The sequence below is a fragment of the Toxotes jaculatrix genome, chromosome 2 (assembly GCF_017976425.1).
Source record: "Toxotes jaculatrix isolate fToxJac2 chromosome 2, fToxJac2.pri, whole genome shotgun sequence".
Lineage (NCBI taxonomy): Eukaryota > Metazoa > Chordata > Actinopteri > Toxotidae > Toxotes > Toxotes jaculatrix.
Window position 1 is genome coordinate 1438574 of NC_054395.1, and position 6636 is coordinate 1445209.

The window sequence follows — 6636 nt, forward strand, 5'->3', positions numbered from 1 at the left end:
TGTGAAGAGTGTGAAGAGGGCAGGGCTGAGCACACAACCTTGCGGCGTGCCAGTGTTGAGGATCAGTGGGGCAGATGTAGACTCTCCTATCCTCACCACCTGGGGCCTGTTGGTGAGGAACTTTATTGATCCCTGCTGGAGAACACACACACAAGCATGCACACGCATGATGCTGGCGCTCCGATCTCCGGGCCGTCCAAAGTCCAAAGCCGCACGCTGAACTCGCTGTGCCATGGCCGCCCCAAAAATACAAGTGGAGGATGCGGGCATCGATCCCACTACCTCTCGCATGCTAAGCGAGCGCTCTACCATTTGAGCTAATCCCCCTGCGTATAACAGTAACATATCATAGAGCTCCACAGACATCCTTCAGCACAGCTCCCATCAGTGTTTACCAGACTTACAGATCGTTAGAACTCGACTTCAAAACAACCTGCTTCATACAAAAATATCCAATCAGCTCATATTATGAGGCCCTGTGTTTTTAGTTCAGCTTGGCTTTCCTCTCAGTACTTAAAGGCAGTGAAACACACAGTGAATTTAACAATGTTATCATGTTTTATGTCACAGCAGATAAAAAGCTCATTCCCTCTGAACAGATGATACAATAATTCACCAGGAGCTCAGCAGCAGAAAGTGTACAGGAGCTTCCTCATCATGGTAATAATAATCAACACATGGTTAATGTTGAACAGACATGGTTTGGTTTGGTTTGGTTTAGTTTGGTTTGGTTTTGTTTTGTTTGGTTTAGACACAAAAACTACTTGGTTAGGTTTAGAGAAAGATCCTGGTTTGGATTAAAATAAGAACCTTCAACAAGAGGTTGAATGGAAAAGTTAACAGATGCTGAATTATTAGCACATCAGGTGAAAAGTGAATAAATGGCTCACTTCTGTGAGAAAGAGTCTCCAAAAGTTTGAATGGGCCACAGGGCATCTTAGTTTCCTGGAGTCTTTTCCCTGACTTTTCTCTCTTTACACTTATAGAGGTCTGATGTCTGGACACTGTGAAACTGCTGCCAGAGATGAAGCTACTCGTTTTGAAAGGTCCCAGTTAACGGACAGGCATGATATTCTGGAGGACTCTGCCCAGATTTTATGGTGCTGCTGAAATGCTGCTTAATAAAAATGGGGCTGCTTGTCAGGCAGTTTCTGGACTATCACAATATATGTTTTCATGCTGTTTCTGTAAAGAAACAGCATGAAAACATAGGCCAGCTAAAAGAATCAGCTGGTAAAAAGCTCACAAAACATAGAGAGAATATATATATATATATATATATATATATATATATATATATATATATATATATATACATACATTAAATTAAAGGTTTATCTTATCTTATCTTATCTACTGTATGAAAATGAAGGGCAGAGATGATGGAGGATATCATTCTAACTCTTATTTTATTGCCATCAATTCAATTCAATTTATTCATTAATTATACAGCGCCTTACAGAGAAAGAGAGAGAAAACTCTCTTTCTCTCAGAGACAAGAACTCTGAGAGAAAGAGTGAAATAACTATCTTTCTCTGTAAGGAATATACAGTATTCCCTTCTAAGTTATATTTTACAGTGTTCTACGTTCTACTCTACAGAATTCTGATCTGTGTTCTCTTCTACAGCATTCCGTTCTACGTTCTATTCTACAGCATTCCATTCTACGTTCTATTCTACAGCATTCCGTTCTACGTTCTATTCTACAGGATTCCGTCCTACGTTCTATTCTACAGTATTCTGTTCTACATTCTATTCGACAGCATTCCGTTCTACATTCTATTCTACAGCTTTCTGTTCTACGTTCTATTCTACAGCATTGTTTTACGTTCTGTTCCACAGCATTCCGTTCTACATTCTATTCTACAGTATTCTGTTCTGCGTTCTATTCTACAGTATTCCGTTCTGCATTCTATTCTACAGCATTCCGTTCTACGTTCTATTTTACAGCATTCTGTTCTACGTTCTGTTCTACAGTATTATGTTCTACAGTTTTAGGTTCTACGTTCTCTTCTACAGTATTCTACATTCTATTATACAGTATTCCCTTCTAAGTTATATTTTACAGTGTTCTACATTCTATTCTACAGAATTCTGTTCTACGTTCTATTCTACAGCATTATGCGTTCTCTTCTACAGTATTCTATGTTCTTTTATACAGTATTCTCTTCTAAGTTCTATTTTACAGTATTCTGCTTTCTATAGCATTCTGATCTGTTCTCTTCTACAGCATTCCGTTCTACGTTCTACAGTATTCTGTTCTGCATTCTCTTCTACAGTATTGTGTTCTACGTTCTGTTCTACAGTATTGTGTTCTACATTCTCTTCTACAGCATTTTACATTCTATTATATAGTATTCCCTTCTAAGTTATATTTTAGTGTTCTACGTTCTATTCTACAGAATTCTTTTCTACGTTCTATTCTACACCATTCTCTTCTGCGTTCTCTTCTACAGTATTCTATGCTCTATTATACAGTATTCTCTTCTAAGTTTTATTTTACAGTATTCTGCATTCTATTCTATAGCATTCTGTTCTGTGTTCTCTTCTACAGCATTCCATTCTACGTTCTATTCTACAGCATTCCGTTCTACATTTGGTTCTACAGTATTCTGTTCTGTGTTCTATTCTACAGTATTCTGTTCTGTGTTCTATTCTACAGTATTCTGTTCTACATTCTATTCTACAATATTCTGTTCTACGTTCTATTCTACATCATTCTGTTTTACGTTCTATTCCACAGCATTACGTTCTACATTCTATTCTACAGCATTCTGTTCTGCGTTCTCTTCTACAGCATTCCGTTCTGCGTTCTGTTCTACAGCATTCCGTTCTGCATTCTCTTCTACAACATTCCGTTCTGCGTTCTCTTCTACAGCATTCCGTTCTACGTTCTCTTCTACAGCATTCTGTTCTACATTCTATTCTACAGTATTCTGTTCTGCGTTCTATTCTACAGCATTCTGTTCTGCGTTCTCTTCTACGGTATTCTATGTTCTATTATACAGTATTCTCTTCTAAGTTCTATTTTACAGTATCCTGCGTTCTCTTCTACAGCATTCTGTTCTACGTTCTATTCTACAGCATTCTGTTTTACGTTCTATTCCACAGCATTACGTTCTACGTTTTCATCTACAGCATTCCGTTCTATGCTCTATTCTACAATATTCTGTTCTACGTTCTCTTCTACAGAATTCCTTATATTGTAATAACACTGTAGAGAGAGTTTTTTCTCTCTGTGGAGGGAAGAGAAAGAGAGAAGATGAGAAAGAGAGAAGAGCAGAGAAGCAGAGAAAGACAAGCAGAGAAAGAGAAAGAGAGAAGAACTGTCTGCAGAGGGATGAGAAAGAGAGAAGCTGAGATAGAGAGAAGCAGAGAAAGAAAGAAGCAGAGAAAGAGAGAGTTCTTCTCTCTTTTTCTTTCGGTGGAGAAAGAGGGTTAGCGTTACGCAGTGGCGGTTCTACATTGAATTACTCGAAATTAAAGTTATCAGAAATTAAATAAATATACTCTATATACATAAAAGTTGCAGAAATATACACAATCATACATAACAACAGTAGATAAAAATGATATAAGATAAAAACTATATCATTTCATTATTTTAGAATAATTAAAAAAATAAAAGAATAATATACAAATAAAATATAGAATAAATATTCTGAATAGCACAAATCCTTCATCACAAATGAAAACACTACAGGAAATCTAATTCTAACACTATTGCACTAAGAGCAGCAAACAAAAAACTAAAACTAAAACGTGAGCTTTCTGGCCTTCCTTGATGCAAAATCATCAATAATGTCATTATACGAAATATGCTCCCCTATTGAATGATTGATACTGATGACAGCAAGGCCAGTGAGTAGTAGCTTGTGCCAAAAACCGTCACTGGCGTTACGCAAAACGCCGAGGAGGGCTAAAGAAGACCCTCTCCATCGATAGAGACAGAAAGAGAGAGGAAAAGCGTCTCGATCTCTGTCTCAAGGAGAGAGAGGGGAAGCTCTCTGGGGTAACTCCCTCTCTCTGCCTGAGAGAGATAAGAGAGAGATCTCTTGCTCTTCCCTTTCTCTCTGCCTGAGAGAGAGGAGGAACCCAGAGAGAAAACACAGAGAGGCAAAAACTCTAATAATGTATATACATTATTTCCATTTCAATAAATTTCAGTCAAATTTCAATCTAAATTGAAATAACCATCTCTCTCTGTGTTTCTCTCTCTCGCTCCCTGAGAGAGAAAGAGAGAGCAAAAACTCTCTGTTTCTCTCTCAGGGAGAGAGAGGGGAGGACAGAGTCTGGTGGCCCGGGTCACATCTGTATTCAGTTCTCCTGGATATTAACCTCACAGACGCTCAAAATGAACCGTTATTAGTAAGGATCCGCAGCATGAGCGGATCGAAAGCGACTGAATGCCCCCAGGAAAGACGTTGGTAGCCTTAGACACCGGTGACACGCCGCCACCAGAGCTGTCCCTACCTCCTCAGAAACGTTGAGTCAGTGAAGGAAGTCTCCTCATTTATATCATCCGGCTGCCGCCGTAGTGACGCCAGAGCCGTTGCCTGGGAATCAAAGGCAGGTGAGATGCTGACGTCATGAGCCACACCTCCTCTGAGCTGCTGCTCACTGGATGCTTTTTGCTTTTGACTATATTCACAGTTAAACTCTACAAACTGTTGAGAGTGAAAATCCCAGCAAGTGTAGGGGTGTTCTGATACATCAGTCAGATTGTTGAAAAATTCAAAAGCATTCCAAAGGCAGTGTAAAGAATAAAAATGATCAAGTGCAGCTCTACACTTTCATTTGAACATTTGTCATGTATGAATCCATTTAATACTGTAGGTTCATACATGATCATCCACAGCTGAAGGTCACATTCATGCACCTGTCCTGACAAGATGCTACATGTGATTCATTGTGATTCAAAAACTCAAAATTCAAAAACAGCAACAAACTCAGAGCAAGAGCTTCATAAATACCTTTAATGCACATTAAAAAGTGGATTCATTTCAAGAATTGTATTAACCATCAATATCAGCAGAAAGGTGTATGAAAGAATGGAATAAACTGATGAATGGTCACAAGTGTTAAAAATACACACTGTGACGTGCATAAATAAGTGCACGTCAAAAAAGTACATAAATGTGTTTCTTGTTGTTTGAACGTGTAGCCAAGGCTAGGAATTGTCCGGACTGCGGACTGCGCTCTTATGCTCCAGTGTGTATTTACAGGGGAGGAGGAGAGCTCTACTTACAGTAGTATAAAAACTGCTGTGCTTAGAGTACATGAGCTTGTTCCGGAGGTATATTGCCACTGTTTTAGATCATGGGAGAAAAAAGATGATCAAACGTACATGGAGTTTGCCAGGGAGTTGTCAACTCATTTTAATCGGTGGCTGGGTGCGCATGATGTCACTACTTTTGGAGATCTTTGTGATTTCATGGTGTTCGAACAGTTTAAAAATTGTCTTCCGTAACGTATTGCAATCTGTTACAGAGCAAAAAGTTACTACTGCTGCTAAGGCTGCTATGTTAGCGGAGGAATTTGTGTTGCTCCATAAGAGCATGTTAAAGGCGCGCTCAGTGCATCATGGTGCGTTTGGGGGGCGAAGGAATAGTATTAGTTCTGTTTCGGGCCAGCGTGTAGGGAAAGTTGGGCAATTGAAAACTGACCTTGAGGTTAGTGGCAGTTTTGATACAAATAATGTTTGTAACTATTGTCACGAGAAGGGGCATTGGAAGGCGGACTGTCCTTTGTTGAGGGCTAAAACTCGGGGAGTGAAAACTGATGTTAAACTCGCTGCGTTCGCCGCGCCCGTTGGAGAGTGAGGTCACTCCGGTGTGATTACTCCTCACCCTTGTAAAGAGGATGTGTTTGCAGCTTATGCTCCTTTTATTCGGGATGGGTCTGTGTCATTGGTAGGAAGTGATGTCAGGGTCCCTATTAAAATCTTGAGAGACACAGGGGCCTATGATTCTTACATTGTTAACTCGGTCCTGCCTCTGTCCGAGGGTGACTGTGTTCTCAGTCGTGGAATGGGGTTGAGGATCCTCCCTGTTCCTTTGCACAGGATGGTTATCGACTGTGAGCTGGTTAAAGGTGAGGTAGTTGTGGGTGTGCGGCCGGCGTTGCCCATTGAAGGTGTACACTTGATCTTGGGCAATGGCTTGGCGCGTAGTAGAGTTTGGTCTGACACTCCTCCGTCTCCTGTCGTCACAGTTGTTCCATCTGAGGGAAATTCCCGTTCTTTGTCGGAGGTCGAGCCATCATGCGTTGTTACACGGGCTACGAGTAAATCTGTTCCCGGTGGGTTGCCTGACTTTCCCGTCGCTCTCTGACTTTCCGCTGTCACTGTCACACAACGAGGTTGTGCAGGAGCAGCATAATGATCATTCTCTGAGAGAAGTTTTTGAGGATATTTTTTGCAGAATGGGTTGCTGTTTAGAAAATGGCTTTCTATAGATGAGGATGGCGTTAAAAAGGAAGTTTTTCAGGTAGTTGTGCCAACTAAGTTTCTTCCTTTGGTCTTGAAAGTAGCGCACGACGACTGTGGGCATTTTGGTGTGCATGAAACGTATCAGAATGTCTGAGACATTTTTTTTGGCCGTGCGTAAAAAGGGATGTGGCCACGTACATAAAAAC

The 6636-nt window shown here is 40.4% G+C and overlaps 1 non-coding gene across 1 annotated transcript; it reads right to left on the reverse strand.

Annotated features, from left to right (window-relative positions):
- Positions 1–254: 254 nt before the first annotated feature.
- trnaa-agc lies at positions 255–327 on the reverse strand. Its single transcript has one exon. It is a non-coding gene; the product is annotated as a tRNA-Ala (tRNA).
- Between the last annotated feature and the right edge of the window lie 6309 nt (positions 328–6636).